This window comes from Vidua chalybeata, chromosome 6 (assembly GCF_026979565.1).
Source record: "Vidua chalybeata isolate OUT-0048 chromosome 6, bVidCha1 merged haplotype, whole genome shotgun sequence".
NCBI lineage: Eukaryota > Metazoa > Chordata > Aves > Passeriformes > Viduidae > Vidua > Vidua chalybeata.
In genome coordinates, this window is record NC_071535.1 from 57252309 (window position 1) to 57268908 (window position 16600).

At 49.3% G+C, this 16600-nt stretch overlaps 2 long non-coding RNA genes across 2 annotated transcripts; one reads left to right on the forward strand and one right to left on the reverse strand.

Annotated features, from left to right (window-relative positions):
* Positions 1–1809: 1809 nt before the first annotated feature.
* Positions 1810–5408, forward strand: LOC128790341 (uncharacterized). Its single transcript, XR_008431708.1, has 3 exons — positions 1810–1901; positions 4124–4237; positions 4796–5408. It is a non-coding gene; the product is annotated as an uncharacterized LOC128790341 (long non-coding RNA).
* On the reverse strand, positions 1900–12020 carry LOC128790340 (uncharacterized). Its single transcript, XR_008431707.1, has 7 exons — positions 11917–12020; positions 9216–9514; positions 7642–7734; positions 6322–6437; positions 5416–5532; positions 4144–4209; positions 1900–2105 (listed from the first exon to the last, which is right to left on the reverse strand). It is a non-coding gene; the product is annotated as an uncharacterized LOC128790340 (long non-coding RNA).
* Positions 12021–16600: the final 4580 nt, after the last annotated feature.

Below are 16600 nucleotides of genomic sequence, written 5' to 3' on the forward strand. Positions count from 1 at the left end.
CTGGGGGGAAGTTGGGGGGAGAAGGTAGCACGGAAAGGGGGCAGGGGGAGCCGAGGTGGAGGAAAAGCCTGGAAGGAGGAGGGGTAGAGTGGAGGCCCGGTTGGGTTTGGGGTGTGCAGGGCGAGGGGAAAGGGGAGTAGGAGGGGACCGGGCTGGGCCGGGGGGAGAGGGAGGGGAGGGGGGGAGGGTGTAGGGGGTGGGGGAGGGGAGGAAGGGCGGGGGTAAAGGAGAGTTATAGAGAAAGCAAAGCATAGAAGAAAATAAGTAAATAGGAAGAGAAATAAAGAGCCCAACCCAATCGCAACCCTCCTCACCGAGCACCGAGGGGGCAAATGGCTCCTGGGCCGACTCCCGGGGCTTAAATCCCCTCGGCCCCGCCCCGCGCAGCCGCTCTGGGGCCCGCGCACCTGAGCCGGGCCCGCCCCTCACACCTGAGCCGGCCCCGCCCCTCACACCTGAGCCGGCCCCGCCCCTCACACCTGAGCCGGCCCCGCCCCGCCCCGCCCGCGCCCGTAAATCCCGGCGGATCCGCGCCCGCTCCGCTTTGTGCGGTGGATGCTCATTCTAGGACGCGGCGGGACCGTCGCTGTGCGGAGCTGAGCGCTGTGCAGAGCCCCGGACCGAGGGCTGCTCCCGGCGCTACATGGAGTTCGAGGCGCTGAGGTGGGAACGGGACCCGGGTTTGGGGATTGGGGTCCGGGTCCTGCCGGTGTCTTCTGGGTGTCCCGGGGCGAGTGGGCTGCGGGTCCTGGAGCCGCAAGACCGGGGCGAGACTGGGGCAGGGATCGGGACAGGCATCGCCGCGGGAAGGAGGAGCCGCTCCGGGACGGTCGCTGCGGCCGAGCTCGGCGCTGCCGCTCCTGCTTCGACTGCGGTTGCAGCCGGCACGGGGCTGGGGCCCCGCCGGTGCTTCGGACAGGTCCCGCTGCGGCCGCGGGGAGCCGCGGCTGTGCCGGTGCCGGGCCCGGCAGGAGGGCGGCGCTTTCCCGGAGCAGGCGCTGGATCGCGGCTGGAAGCGGGCGGGGCGCGGGGACCGCCCGTGCCGGCCCCGGGACCCCTCAGAGGCCGCCGCTCCCTCAGCGCCGCCCCCTGGCGGACACGGAGCGGGGCTGCGAGTGCGGCGGCCCCCGGTGCGCGCTCCCGGAGCCCCCGGTGCGCGCTCCCGGAGCCCCCGGTGCGCGCTCCCAGAGCCCCCGGTGCGCGCTCCCGGAGCCCCGGTTCGCCCCTGCCCGCGGCCCCGCGGAACGAGCGGGGCTGCATCGCCGCGGGCCGGAGGAGCCGCTCCGGGCCGGGCGCTGGGGCCGAGCCCGGCGCTGCCGCTCCTGCTCCGGCTGTGCCCGGTGTGGGTCGGGGCCCCGCCGGGGCTCGGTTCTGCTCGGGCCGCTCACTTTCCCTATGGCTCGCAGTCTCCAATGCAAAACAATTTTGCGTTTAAAAAACCAGTGAAAACTGTTTATTTCTAGAGCACAGGATCTTCTGAGTTAGAAAGAGCCACGAGGATCATCGGGTCTCACGATGATAAGTGACTGGCCCGTGTGGGCATTAAACTCGGAATCCTGCCCTTCTCAGCACCCTGCTCCAAGCACCTGAGCCAGTCTCAGGGTCAGGAGGAAGGTCCTGCCTGGGATGGGAATTCCTATGCAAATCAGCAAATTTTCTGTTAATGCTGCTTTACACACCAGCCTCTGGAATAGCTCTAGGGCAGAACTGGCTGGCAGCTGACATGACAGCACAAAACTCTTCCCATAATCCTGATTTTCTGTCTTTTCCAGCATTTTCCTGATGGCTTGTAAAGGTGCTTGTGCCATGCCCCTTTCCAGGGGGAAATGAGCAAGACAAGCCCCGAGTTCTTCTGGAGAGTGTCGGGGCTGGTCCCGCCTGCAGAGGGGCGTTTCCTGCAGGTGAGTGCTCACAGCCCAAAGTCACGGTGGGGGCTGAGGCCGGGGCTGTTCTCAGGCCCAGAGCTGCACGGAGCCCTCGGGGACTCCTGCTCCCTGCCGGGAATGTTCCTCGGTGTTCCCTCTGTGTGTCCCAGCTGGCCGGGAGCGCGGGGCGGGAGGAGGCCGAGCCCCAGGAAGGGAAGCAGCTCCTCTTGTCCTTGGTGCCTGCAGGGGAGGAGCTGTGCCTCAGTGTCCTGCCCGTGGCAGGCAGCGTGCCAAGCACATCCCGGGGATGGGCACTGGGATGCCCGGGCAGCGCCGGCATGGGCACGGATAAAGGGCTGCCCACGGCTCCTTGGCCAGGGGCTGCTCTGAACAGGCACCCAGAGATGCTGCAGCCCGGACAGAGCCCACTGACATCCCAAAAATACCCCAAGAACAGCTGGCACTGCCTGGGAATGTTGGCACGTTGGGTTTGCAGAGGAGCTCAGACAGCAATTCCTGGTGCCCAGCTCCTGGAGCTCCCACACACCCACCAGGTATGTCCCAGCCACCCCAATCCCTTCCCTTCCAGCCTGGGGACAGCCTCCAGCAGCAGCGTTAAAGCCAAGGGAATTTCCCTCACAGAAATTCAATCCCAAGCAATGCCCTCGGAGATGCCGTAAAATAAAAGGTTAGAGTTGGATGAAGTGTTGTTTGAATGAAGTTTGGAGTTTTTCAGGGAGCCAGCTGGAACTGCAGAACTGAGGGGAAGCTTTCACAGGGGGGTCACAGTGCAGGTGCCCTGAAGGCAGGGATGTGCATCCCTTTCCTCAGGGAAAAGAACTCCCAGAGGCCACTCCCGAGGCTCTGGAATGAGCTTGGCTTCTGCAGGGAGAGATGTCCTCCCCTGGGCACAGGGGCTGCCTCAGCACGGCCGGGAGCGCGTCCGGCCACCGCCCTCTGCTGCTTTCAAACATCACCTGGAGCCCGAGCTCAGGGGGTGGAACCCACTGAGTTCCAGGGAACTCTGTCAGCTGCCCCCAGAGACATGGGTGGGGCTGGGGGATGAGGGTTATAAATAGTAAATGCTATGGAATATCAATCTCTTCTTGTCCTGATCCCACTGAGCTTCCTTGGAAGAGGAAGGAATTCTCCTGTGCGGAGAATTTGTCCCACCAGCAGCAGGAATTCAGGGCTATAGCTCTAATTCATCTAAACAGCAAAGCTGAACCCCAAATGTGGGCACCACACAGGGAACAATCTTTGTGCTGCCTGTCAGCCAAAGCCCTTGGGCTGGGAAATTTCTGCAGCCAAATGTATAGAATTATGTAAATCCCAGCAACCAGCATCCCCTAAAAGGACAATCCAAGTCCCAGGGTGTGAGTGCTCCTGTCCTGCTGCTGGCAGGACAAATTCCCTGCACAGTTGGCCCCGGCTGGGCGGGAGCTGAGAGTAGGAGGGGTGGGAGAGCGGATCCGGCTGCCTGGGAAGTGCTGGGAGGTGAGGCTGCTGGAAACTCATCTGAATCAGCTGAAAACATTCTTTCCCTGGAAGAAGACAGGAGCCAAAGCAGATCCCTTGTGGTCAGCAGCTGGATCCACTCTGGGGGAAAATACCTTGCCCCTGCCAAGAGTTCTGACTGTTTTTCCTGCCAGCTCCTGAGCAGTGTCAGGGCCACCGTGAGGGAGTTCAAATCCAAATAAACCCCAAAGCCCACAGAGTGAATAATCCCAACAGAGAAATTCATTCTTGTCATAAAAAGCTTAAAGATCCATGGATCTTTAAAATGCTATGACAACACTGTAATAGAACCTTCTTAATGCTCTTGGTTCCATTATGAATTTTTAGTCCCTCAATGGGCAACTTGTAGAATTTATCCTGGGATTTAGAGGTTGAGCAGGGTTGGCTTTGGATTGACCTGTACAAACACAACTTGGGCCAAGGTGGGTGAACTCATTACCTCAGCTTTTCCTTCAGAAATATCCCCTATTTATTTCTTTGTACATGAACTCAGATTTTGCCCCAAACTGCCCACTCCTCACCTCCATTTACCCTCAAAGTGTCCATTCTGTTCCCCACAGGTGCCCTGGTGATGCCAGGGAGGTCCCTTTGCCCACAATGCCTTTCTCCTGCCCCTCCCCAGCCTGAGGCCGCTCCTCTGCTCACTTTCTCTGCCCTTGTCACACACAGTGGGGCACCAAAGGGGGAAGGTTTCAGAAAACATTTCTGCAATTAATTCATAGTTATTTCCAATTCCCCAGTGAGAAGAACATGAACTCACAACCATTAAGGACTGGCAGTCCCCTGCAGTGAGAGCTCAGCACACATCCAGAGGCAATTCCAGCATCTGAAAGAAAGAAAGGAAGAAGAAAAAGGTGATTTCTTCTCTTTCAAAGTTATTTCAAGTTCCCAGACCCAAACCAACCTTTACCCTTGATTTTGGCTGGGTGAATCCTGAGCAGCGGGCACAGGTCCTGTCATTCCTGCTGATGGGGGTGGTGCTTTCTGGGGAAATCAGCTGATTTCCAAAGTTCACTGCCTGCCCCATGCCTGATCTGCACAGGAGAAAACCTCTTCCATGAAGGGATTTTGCTCCATCCAATCCCATCTGCCCAGGCTGCTCCATGTGGATGTTGCCAGGCTGGGGCAGCACAGGCAGATGCAGCTCTCAGCTCTCTCTGCTCCAAACACAGCTCTGGGCTCCTTTGCAAACTCCTCTGCTCTGAGGTTTTCTCCAGGAGAACTCAAGGAATGGCTCATGGCAGGGTGGAGATTAAGTTATCACAGAGGGAAGTAAAGGATAAATATTCCTGTAAGAGCCTTTGGATCTGCTGGGCTGAATTGGGAAGTGTTTGCTCCAACCAAAGCAAACACTGTCAGGTGGAGTCTGAAAGCACCACTTGGACAAACCTCATTGTCATTCTTCCTTTCAGGCACCTTTGCAATCAAACTCTGAAGCTGACAAGCCCAAAAGCTCTGGAGTCTGTCTGCTCTGGAACAAAAGGATACTCCCAGGGATGAGGCACATTCCCAGCAAACGCTCCCAACACGGCACAGGGGCACCACTGGAGCTCGTGTTGGGGCTGGGAAGGGCTGCCAGGAGGACACAGCCCCCAGCTGGGGTGGCAGTGGCAGTGACAGCAGCAAATTCCCACAGCCTGATGGCACAGCAGAGGGACAAAGGCCAGCAATGGCCACGGGAGCTGCAGGTTTCATTCTGCTCCCTGCGCTGCCGCATCCCGGCAGGAAATCTCCAGGGGGGACAGAAACTCCCTGGGTGCACAAAGTGCAGCATCTGTGCCCCTGATCCTGCTGAAACTCAGCGTGTGGGGCCGACCCCCCAAGGTAAACACTGCCCTGCCTGCATCAGCCTCAGCCACTGCCCCAGTTCTCAGCTCCCACTGCTCTGGGGCTGCCCCACATTCCTGACCAGGAGCCAAAGGCCCCTTTGGACAGGGCTCTCTCTGTGTCTCAGGCCTTGGGGACTGCAGGGACCAGGGCAAGGACAGCCTGAAACCAGGGCAGAGCCCTCTGGGGACAACTGGGGACTCACCTCACACCACGGGCAGGACCAGGGGCCCTCCAGTGCAGGCTGGAGCCCATTGGGTTTGGCTGCTCAAACACCAAAGCTTTGGGCAGAGATGGGATGAGTTAAGTGGTTTTTCCTGTCCTGAAAGGGAGGAGAAAATGGAAATTAGGTCCACCCTGGAAGTCAAAGGCCCCTGGCTTTCCTACTTCTGTTCTGATTGCCCATTATGGGGTTCTAGCCATAAAAAATGAGAGGTGACACCAAATTAAAGTGCCCCTTGTCAACATTTTTTCCCTACTTTTTTCATACATAAAAAGGATGCCCATTTTTTCTTATTGCATTCTTTGCCTAATTTTAACAGAACCATTTTCACTCCAGGCCCCACTTGTGAGCTCCTGAATCCTTTGCCATTGGACTTTGGACAAAGGAAGAGAAGGATCTGTTCCACGTGGGCATCATCCAACAGGGAACAGCCCCTGTGCCAACCCCAGCCTGGGCTGAGCTGCCTCCCTCCCTCCTTCTGGATCCTGGCTCCACTCCAGTCTGAGTTTTCCCCCATTTTCCATGCCTAGAAACAGGGAATTGTCCTGGTCAGGGTGTAAGACCTTAAACTGCACATTGATCTGGGGGGCTGTGACTGGGATTCCAGCAGGGAAGTCATGGTGTTACAAATAAAAACCATTCCAGGGAGCAGCACTGACAAGGTTGGGAGCTGCTGCTTCACCACACGGTGTCAGCAACAGAGAGAAAACACAAAATGTGTATCCAAAAACAGGGATAAAATGATTCTTCCTGCTTTTAGTGGGACCAGGGCTAATTCTGCCCTGGAGTGACAAAGGACTTCTCCCTCAGACCCCCTGAGACCCCTCAACAAGCCAAAGTGCAGCAGGGAAGGGAGGAAGGAAGGAAGGAAAGGCACCTCTGCCTCACCTGCTGGAACAGCACAGGTCCTGCTGCTCCTGGGGACTGGGAATGTGTCCAGAGCCAAAAGCTCCTTCCCAGGCTGGAGGGGTTTTCCTAAAGCACCACCTCTGGGAAGCAAAGGGCTATGGAAGACATGGAGTGGGAATTAACAGTAACAATACTAATAATAGTAATAACAACAACAGTAGTAACAATGACAATATTGGGGAACACCAGCAAAGGGAGCAACAGTAATTACAAGGGAGCTGGGAGGATGCTGAGCTTTAAATGAGGTTTGAGTGAGGCAGCTTCTCCTGGGCTCTCTGAAGCACAGCTCCAGGTCTGGGATTCCAGGAGCAGGGCAAACTCCCACTGTCCAATCCCTGGATTTGCCTCCTGCCAGCACTGGGCACCTTGGGCATGCTTAGCTCGAGTGCTCCAGTGCTGCTGCCTCGAGGGATTGGGAAAATGGGCATTAAACCCCTTCCCACAGGGCTGGCTCTGAGCTCTGGCTGGGGAAAGCATTGGGCACCTCTGGCATTTCAATGAAATCAGTTTCCATCATTCTAAAGTTACCCTGAACAAACCAGGGCACATAAATAAACCTTTCTCCATAAAGATAGCCCCAGGCAATGCACAATCATTCCTATGCCTGGTCAAACAAACCAGCAGCCAGTTTTTGGGGAGAGACTCCAGACTCTTGTCTCCCTCCCTGGCTGTAAAACACTTGCAGAGGCTTTGGAGTTCATACAAGCTTGTCAGGATTTGGATATTTCATTTAAATTCCATTCATATACTGAGGGATTTGAAGTGTCCTAAAGGCACCTCCACTCACACTTTAATTTTAAGCCCTCTACCACCGATGAGTTTGGATGTTCTTTTGTTAGGAACACCCCACCTTCATCAGGCAACTCCATGTGGAAGATAAAATAAATGTGGACAAGAGTTTGGAATGCAGCTTCCAAGTCAAGTTCCCTCCTAGGAAATGACTCCAGCTCTCTGCTCTCTGTTTAAATACAGCCTGGCCCTTCAGGGCTGCACACTCTGAGCTACAGAACTTTTGAGCTGGCAAGTAACAGCAGCTGAGGTCTCATTCCAACTGTACACAAAAACAGGGATTGGGGGCTGCATTTGGATACATGCAGGCAGGTTTGGGTCACTTCAGAAAGCTTCAATCCCTGTTTTTCAGAGATTCCATCAGGGATAATGATCTTTCCACAAACACCTCCTAAGGCACATGAGAACCTGAGTAAGAAAATAGAATCAAACCCTTTGTTCCATTGGCCTCTCACCCCAAATTCCAATGGGACAGACAAGTCCCTCTCCTTGGAAGGCAGCATCTCCTACCTGGACTTGTGCCTTCCCCAGCCTTTGGCGGCCGCTGTCTCCATCCTCCCACACCTCCTCATCTTCCTCCTCGGCAGGGTTGCCTTCCTCATCCTGCAGAGCAAGCACAGGGACAGGCACCAGCCTGCTCATCCCCAGCCTGGGCAGCAGGGACGGGCTGGTGGCACCCTCTGGATGTCACCCCCTGCCTGGTGCCATCCCTGCTCCGCGGCCCGTTCCCGTTCCTGGCTTGGCAGCTCCTTTTAACGGGATGTTAAACCACAAACGTTTGCTCTGCTGGGCTGGGACAGCAGAGACTCCCCCGAGGCAGTGGGCAAAGCTCCTGTTCCCACATCCTCTGCCTCCCACAGCCCTGCTGGGGCTGGACAGAGCAAAGGAAACTCCTCAGCTCCTGCTGGAAATTTCCTCCTGTGCCCATAAACCCCGAGAAATCGTGGCTGCTCCATGCCTGGAAGTGTCCAAGGCCAGGCTGGATGGGGCTTGGAGCAGCTTGGGCTGTGGATGGAATGAAATTATCCTTAAGGTCCCTTCCCACTCAAACCATTTGGGGATTCCATGATCTCTCCATGCATTTATTTTGCACCATTTCCTCTCAAATTTAAATTCTCATATTTAGACCATTTGTTAAAGGACTCATTTAAAATTATTCCAGGAATTAAAAGGGGAGTGTCAAACATACAAGAATAATTTCTAAACCTATCAAATCATTATTAATTGGAATCCTATTCCCTCATCTCGGTCCTTGCTTTCTCGGAAGACCTTATGGTCCCAGAGTCTCTCAGAGAGATGAACTGGGATTACTGGAAGGTTTGCTCTGTCAGAGAGCCAGGGAGGTTTACAACACTTGTTCCTCTGCATCTTTATCCTTTAGCCAGCTTTCCCCCAGAGCGGTGTTGTGGGAGAATTTTGGAATTACTAGAAATGATCAGGTTCACTTTTTTTCTCCCCACTGTTTCCCAACTACTTCCAAACTTTTGGAATTATCCTCAAATGAGGCTTAGCAAACCACTGTGAAAACATCAATCAGAGAAACATCTTGAAAAGAGAAAACCACATCCAGCAGCAGCTGGAATGATCCCATTTCTGTTCTTACCTGTCTCCAGGTGCTCCTGCCAGAGCTCCCAACAGCCATTCCTATTCACAAACAAGAGCTAAGGAAGATATTCCTGCTGTCCCTGAGGGTGAGGAGGCAGTTTTGGATGTGTTCTTTGCCATGGAATTGGACAACAGAGTCCAGAGGGTCTTTGTGTCCCTTCCAAGACAAACCAGCCCATGATTCCATGGTATGATCAGCACCTGTCCCAGTTCCATTCCAGAAACATCTTCCCACTAACCCAGGACTTCCCCCTCCTCTTTTTGCTCCACATCAGGGATGTGCTGCCGAGTGCCACAGGCATGGGATGCCTCAGCATTCCCTGGGGATGCCATTCGAGGCTGAACTTGTGGCCTCAGAGCTCTGCACTGACCGCTCAGCCCCAGCTCCACTTGGGAATGTCTCAAAGAGCAGTGTGGGGTGTTTGCTCCCTCTCCCACCCAGCCATTGGGACAGCTCACACACAATGTCACTGACTTACTGGGTCTGGAATTCCTGGCTCGAAAGGCAGGTGGTGGAACATCCTCTCCTGGGAATATCCAGGATACCAGGAGGGTCCCTGGAAGCCACAGGTCAGGGGCAGAGTCAGATGAACAATCCTGAACTGGTTTTCAGGGGATGCATCCCCAGCCTGTGTCTGCAACAACTCCAAAGCTGTTCCTTCCACTTGGCACAGCCAGGGAAAACATCCCCATCATGGATTTCTGACAGGAAAAACTTCACAGCTCCAGGAAAAACCTCTTGGCTCCTCCCAAATCCAGGCCAGCCCTCCAACAGGCTCTAAGGAATAAACAACAGGAAATACCATCTCAGCATGCACACCACAAGATGGGCACTATATTCCTCACTGGAACTGGGCTGTTCCCACATCTCTGTGACAGTTGGGAGCATCCCCATTTCCTCACTCCTCAGTTCAGGAGAAAGAGAGACATCAGAGCCCTTAGAGAACCAGTGTGCAATCCCAACAACTCAGGGAAAACCTCCTCACTCAGGGAAGAAATGTAATGCTCAGTTTTGGGAAAAAAACAAATAGCAGGACTGGAAACATTTCCAGGCATGGAGCCTCTCAGCTCTGGAAATATAGCTCCCAGGCTTCTTCCCATGGAAGCCCCAAACTTGCCCCTGACTGGGCTCAGGGAGAAAACCCCACCCATTTCACCAGCCTGGTACAGAACAAATTCCATGCACATCCCAGGAAGGTGTCCCTGACCATGGCAGGGCAAGGAAACAGGATGATCTATAAGGTTCCTTCCAACCCAGACCATTCCAGGAGTTTAAGGCTACTTAAACTTGATTTGAGCCACTTCTCAGCTCACATCTCCTTCCCAAGCCTCATCCTCTGGGCTGCCTTTCCCAGACCTTGCTGGGAAGGGAAGCAGTGGCTGCTCTCCCCAAACACACCCACTGCCAGTTGCTGTGCCCTGCCCCAAACCACCGGGTGACACGAGGGGCTGATCCATTGTCTTGGTGGTTTTCCATAATCCAGCACTTCAGAGACTCCAGAGTCCTGACAGGATCAATCCCAGGTTCCAGGCACTGGCACAAAGCAGCTGCTGTGCTGGAAGGGGCAATTTCAGAGGCTTCTCTTCCCTCAGCTGGGAATTCAGTGCTGCAAAGGGCCTGGCAGTGATTGAGGATTTATCTGTTCCTATGGATTAATCCCCAACATTCACTGCAAAGTGCTGCTGGAGCATCTCTCCACAGAAAAAAGCTGTGCCCAGTCCAGAGGGTCCTCAGTGGGGTCTCTGCCCAGTTTCCCAGGATGGATGGGAAGCTGCTACTGACAGGCTGGATCTCAGGAGAACTTCAGTAATTTGCTGAAAGCTTCTAAAACAGAGACTTGTTTCCAAGTCTAAGGCAGCTCAAATCCAATGGTTTACCAGGCTTCCTAATAAAGTGCTGCAAAAATGTGTCTGTGGAATCTTCTTTTAACCCAATTTCAAAGAAGACTACCTGAGATTTCAGTTAAATTTAAACCAGCCTTTGACATATCAGACAGAAAAAAACTATTTAATAGCTCCTTTTCCCCAGCTGCATGGCCCAGACCCAACACTTTGGCTTGTGTGGGAAACAGATGGGAAGTGCAGAAAAAAGTTCAATCGTACCTTCAAGCAATTCCCAAGGAGCTCATGGCTCTCCAATGAAGTGCTGGCTTGGAACAATGCTGTCCTGCCTGTGGCAATGACTGGGGTGAGTGCAGGTGCTCCGAGCTGGGAGTGACAGCTCCTGCACTGCTTCCTGTCCCTCACCAAAGCCCCAGGACCTGGCATCAGGGGGGCTGGTGTGGCTGCAGGCACACTTCTGGCCACAGGTGCCTGGAGGGGAACGGTGACCCTTTTCCAAGGGAAACAGTACTCAGTCCCCCAGTGTCTTGAGGTCAGAGGTGGCATCTGGGACTCCAAGGGCAGCCAGAATCTGAGCTGCTGGCAGTTTGATGTGGGAGAAATCCTGTGATTTTAGCAGGCAGCAGCCACTTTTGGCCACAGGTGCCTGGATGTGAATGGTGGCCGTTTTCCACAGGAATCAAAACTCATCCCCCCAGTGTCTCAAGGTCAGGTCAGAGACAATGGACATGCTACTTCTAAATTAAATCAAATATTTTAGCACACCAGTATTACATCCTCTATGCATTGGTATATTCACTCTTTTTATTTCCATGATGGGCTGTGCCTAAGGGAAAAAACTTGTAAAAGTGAAGATAATTTAAAGAAAACTTCTCTTGCTTCCTTCGAAGTTGCTTAAAAGGATATTATGTGAGTAAAAGTATTACTATGAACTATTAAACTAAAATTATGAATTACTATTACTACTAAACTATTACTATTAACTATTAACTAAAAGTATTACTATTAACTATTATTACTATTAATATTTACATATTAATTTTTGACTTCTAAATATTAATGTGTCTTTATTGTATCCAGTTCATCTGATCAACAATAGAATTGATCCTTCTCTTATCTACTATTCTGAAAGACTACTTCTGATCCTTGTGGATACCAAACAGAATCATTATGTTAGCATGGGAAACTTTTGGAATATTGATACTACCTTGGAAAAAGAATCTCTGTCTCTGTAGAAATGACAGCACAACTTTTGAGACAACAGGAAGCCCACAAGTCACAAAATATTTAAGCTTTTTCTTAAAATAACTAAACTGCAGTGAAGAAGTACTAGAGTACCTTTCAGTTCAGTTTCAGTGCTCAGTGTCATGCCATAACAGTTTTATTTCACTTCTCTTGGTTGCTGGGCAAGGAAAAAGCCTTTTGTAGACATTTTGAATGATCAAAAACCTCGTTCTTGCCCAGAGAAGCTCTTCCACTTGGGAAAAGGCATGGCAGAAGGAGAGAGTTTATCTTAAATACCTGCTAGGGCTTCAGGGACACGGAAATCTGCTGAGCATGGCATGGAAAAATGCCACAGGTGACAAGAGGTACAGACAGCAAAAATGAAAGAACAGCTGGGCTTCACAGGTAGGAAGGTGGAAGTATCATGAAAAACAAAACAATTCCTCAGATAATTGAAGGAGAATACTGAGGATTTTCTGGAGAGTAGAGGCCAACAGCGTTTGTGTAACTGCACCAGTGGCAGCACAAAAGACTGGGATTATCTAGGTAATGGCATCAGAAATGCCAGATCTGGGTAGAGATGCAGCAAAACTGGGACCAAGATAAAAAGCAGGAGAAGGAAAAGACTGGATAGGAGAAAGGGAAGTATGCCAGCAGGAAAAAAAGGGAAATGGGAAAGAGGATAATAAGGTACAAAAATCATGTTGCCTTGGAGTGTTTGCTGGGAAGCATTCTATTCCAACACCTCAGCCTAAATCAGGACCATCAAACCAAAGCTGCTGTTCTGGCCATGCCACACAGGCCAAACCAACTCCCATGGTTAGGAGACACAGGAGAAAGGAATCCTTTGCCTGGCAAGCAAGGGAACACCCCATCAGACAGGGCAAGCACCTGAATATTGTGACAGCAATGTTGCTACCCACTGCTTCAGAAGAGCCTGAGTATTTGTGAGTCCTCCCACTCCCAGTGAGCTCAACACTATTGTGGCAGTTACTCCAATATCACTGAATCCAGCACAATACAGAAACCAGCCCAAATATGCTGCTGTTATCAGTGCCCAAGTTACCAGATGAACAGAGGGCTTTATTAACCAAAATGCAACAAGAACAAAACCACTGAGTGCAGCAGCATGCACTCATGCAACAGATTTAGAACTCAAAACTCCCTTCAGAACAACAGATGTTGGGGTTTGGTGGTTTTGAACAAGTACATCTCAGCATAGATTTGCAAGCATATACCCATATTAAAAAAAAAAAACAAAAAAACAAAAACAAACAAACAAAAAAAAAAAAAAAACCCAAAACAAAAAACAAAACAACAAAAAAACAAAACAAAAAAAACAACCAAAAAAAAAAAAAAAAAAACCCAAAACCACGCAACCAAGTATTTGTGCCATATAGTAAATGTTTTATTATCCATTTGATCTAGAGTTTGGAATTTCCTCACTGCCAGTGGAGGAGAGTTACACCATCACTGGCTGCCAAGAGCATACCATTTATAGAAAAGCCTTGATAACTAACACATTTGGAACCAGGATGAGGACTACTCTAGATCCTTCCAGGATAATTTACAAAGCAGTCTAAAACTGCATTTTAGATAATCTTTAATCTGGATTCGCTTTCAGTAACATTTTGCCTCAATGGACAAAACACATGATTCATTCAGTTTGTTATATTTATCACAGCATTGAGTTTAACTATTGGCTCAGTTTAGAGTTCCACCACCCACTTAAACCTGACATGTTTCCTGGCTCTATATAAATGCCAATTTTAGCCAAATCTGACTTGGATTTTAGTAAGAACACATCATTTGCCTCTCACTCTCAGAAGCAGAAAGAACTGCCAGTGGCTGGCTCTGCATATGCATAGTTACTTCACATTTTCCTCTATATTTCTGAACATCCTGTTTTATGGAGTTTGTGTAAATACATGGGTGAGCATCTGCACCACAGGCTGGTGGAACTGTTAGTAACTAATAGGGGAAAACATCTTTCCATCTGAAAGATGCTGTTCCCACACTTTGCACAGAAAGGATCACTTTCCATCACACAGATGTTTTTGGCCTAAAGCCTCTTTTCAAACCACATGCAATGCAGCAATACAAGCAATAGAGACCTGTAATGCAAACAAATAGGGTAAACTGAAGAAAAAGGGCCTTATTGTTCTAACTAGAGGAGAATACAAGCCACTGAGTATGCCCAGAGATTGCTCATCCCACTATTTTAGGCTACCTAAGCAATGACAGGCAAACAGAATCTGGCATAGGAAATGTGAGAAAAACTGGAACAACATAGTTAAAACGAACCCCTAAATTAATGGAGAAATTAATGGAGAAATCTAAAGAACAACTCATAAAAAGTGTTTTTCTCTAAATTAATCTAAGAGTCTCTATCTTCAGACACTCTTCATTTTTCTTTATTCTTTAAATGAATCAATTTATAAAAACACAGATCAAATTAACAAAGGCAAAATAATATTATTATTCCATGTTTGATGGGACAAGACTGTTTTCTGACACTGCTTAGTTGAAGAGGAATGGTCATTGTATTGGAAGTTTTCCAAAGAGCCTTTGCCATTAGAAAAGAAGGGAAGTTTGTCACGTGCCCTTTCACTGCACTTTTCCAAGCCAAAGAAAAACCACACAAACAGTCTAACGAGACACCCTGCAGGCTCAGTCCTTTCAGACACTGCAGAATCAGCTACAGCTACTTAAATGCAGTTTTGGAAACAGCACTGAACTGCAAAGGCACTAAGGCACACCATCCTCACCATGTTTGAGGAGCAGGAGTCCTTCTGAGTACACTGCAAACCAGACATTTATGAGCCAGCGTCAAGCAATGGAAACAACATTCTACCATAGCAAGAAACCATCAGGATTTCTCTCACTGTGTACTGCAGGGGTTTGAAGCATCAATCTGGAAACGCTGCATACAGAATTCTTGACTTAAATTTGTGCTGCAGCCCCACTCAGCTTTTTTGGAAAGGCTTTGTGCAACAACTACTACTGAAAACAACCAAACCAAGCCAAAACAAAGACAGAACTATTTTCCCCAAACCCCCAGACATTTTTCTTAGGCCCAGGAAATGCAAACAAACCCAGAGATTTTGAGATCTCTTCTGTATGTTGGAAACATTGCAGGTAATTGAGAATCCTCAGTTTAGTCAACATGAAGGGCCCTTAGGCAAACTTCACAGAATTTCAGTGCTACTTTTAATTTTAAAAAGCAGAGTACTCCTGAAACAGGAAACTGCTCTGTACTAGTTGCCAAGAGTGTTATTAAGGAATAAAGGAGTTAAGTCCCAGAAATGAAATGAGAAGGATTATTGCAATGTGAAGCCACCCTCATGAAACAGATTATATCTGGAAGAGAATTCAAGTCCCATAAGAAACAAATGGAAGCAAGTTTCAAAGTGATGGCAAAGTAATTTTCTTTCAAATTACTTAGCCAATTTAAATGTATTAAACCATTAAATTAACAAAACACATTTTGAAGTTACAGTGCTTTCTTTAAAGAAAGTTTTAAATCTCACTGGATTAAAACATGGTCTAAAGGTTAATTAGTTTTAATTGTCACATTAAAAAACAAACCTTTATCTTAAGGTTTTTTTAATGTGTTAGGCCCCATCCTCCCATTCCATTTCCTACATTATCACGCCAAGACCATGTGATTGAATGAAAAATGAGCTACTGCACACTAACAAATAAGTCCTCAATGTCCTGTAAAAGCAGCATGGAGGAAACAGGACTGAGAACAACTCTGATAGCAGAACAAGAAGAGACAAATTCACATGTATAAAAGTATCAGAAAATCTAAATTTAGAGTTTATTCTGTTAAAATATAACTAGCATCTTACCAACTACTTTTTTTTTTTAAGTATTTCAGGTGACACCAAATGAAAAGTGATCATTTGAATATTTATGCTCACATGCACAACCATAAAGCAGCATGAGGATCAGCTATGGAAATCAAGATAAAAACAAGAATTTAGCATAACCTTTTTTAATACTTAAAAATACTGCACACTGTAAACCAGTAGGAGACAGGGAACTTTCAATAACTCTTTACAACTGCTCAATACAGATTCTGCTATAAAGGCGAGTTAAGTGATCCCAGCAGTGTCATTCCTGTCAGTGGCACCATAAATAACAACACTGAAGTTAATGAATCTCACCAGTTCAAGGAGGGTTTCCACACTCAGCTGTGTGCCCTCACTCTTTCAATCTGATTAAACTCCACTGACATGGGAGCTAATCAGCTCCACGCAGAGTTCTGCTTGTGCCCGTGGCCCCTTCTGAGGTTATTTGGGACAAAGGAGGTCATTCATGTCACAAGGAGGTTCTTGGGTGCCTGCAGTTTCCAAGTCACTCTGGCCCAAGCATTTCTGCAGTTCCTAACTACAGCTTTTCTAACCACACCTTTGGCAACATCTGAAAATGTAGGAATATGATCCAAGCCAGCTGTTCTGTCTACTTGTGTTAGCACTGATTGATTTAGGGCTTTCTATACAGGAATCAAAATTACCTGAATCAGGCCATAGTTTACAGTTCAGACTTGCTCTGATTCAACATGAGTTTCAAAGCCCAAAACTCCAACAGAAAATAGGCTTAGAACACCTCATGACTCTCATTTGAGTTAATAGTCCAGTCATGATTCACTTTCTTTCCTGTTTGTTGGATTTGATCTGCAGCCTGAGCAGCATCACAGTTGCTTAATTAATAAAGTAGGAAGGAAAACACAAATACTGTTAAATCTTAACTAGAAAAATGAGCTTGTAATGCTATTGTCAGAAGGCAAGCT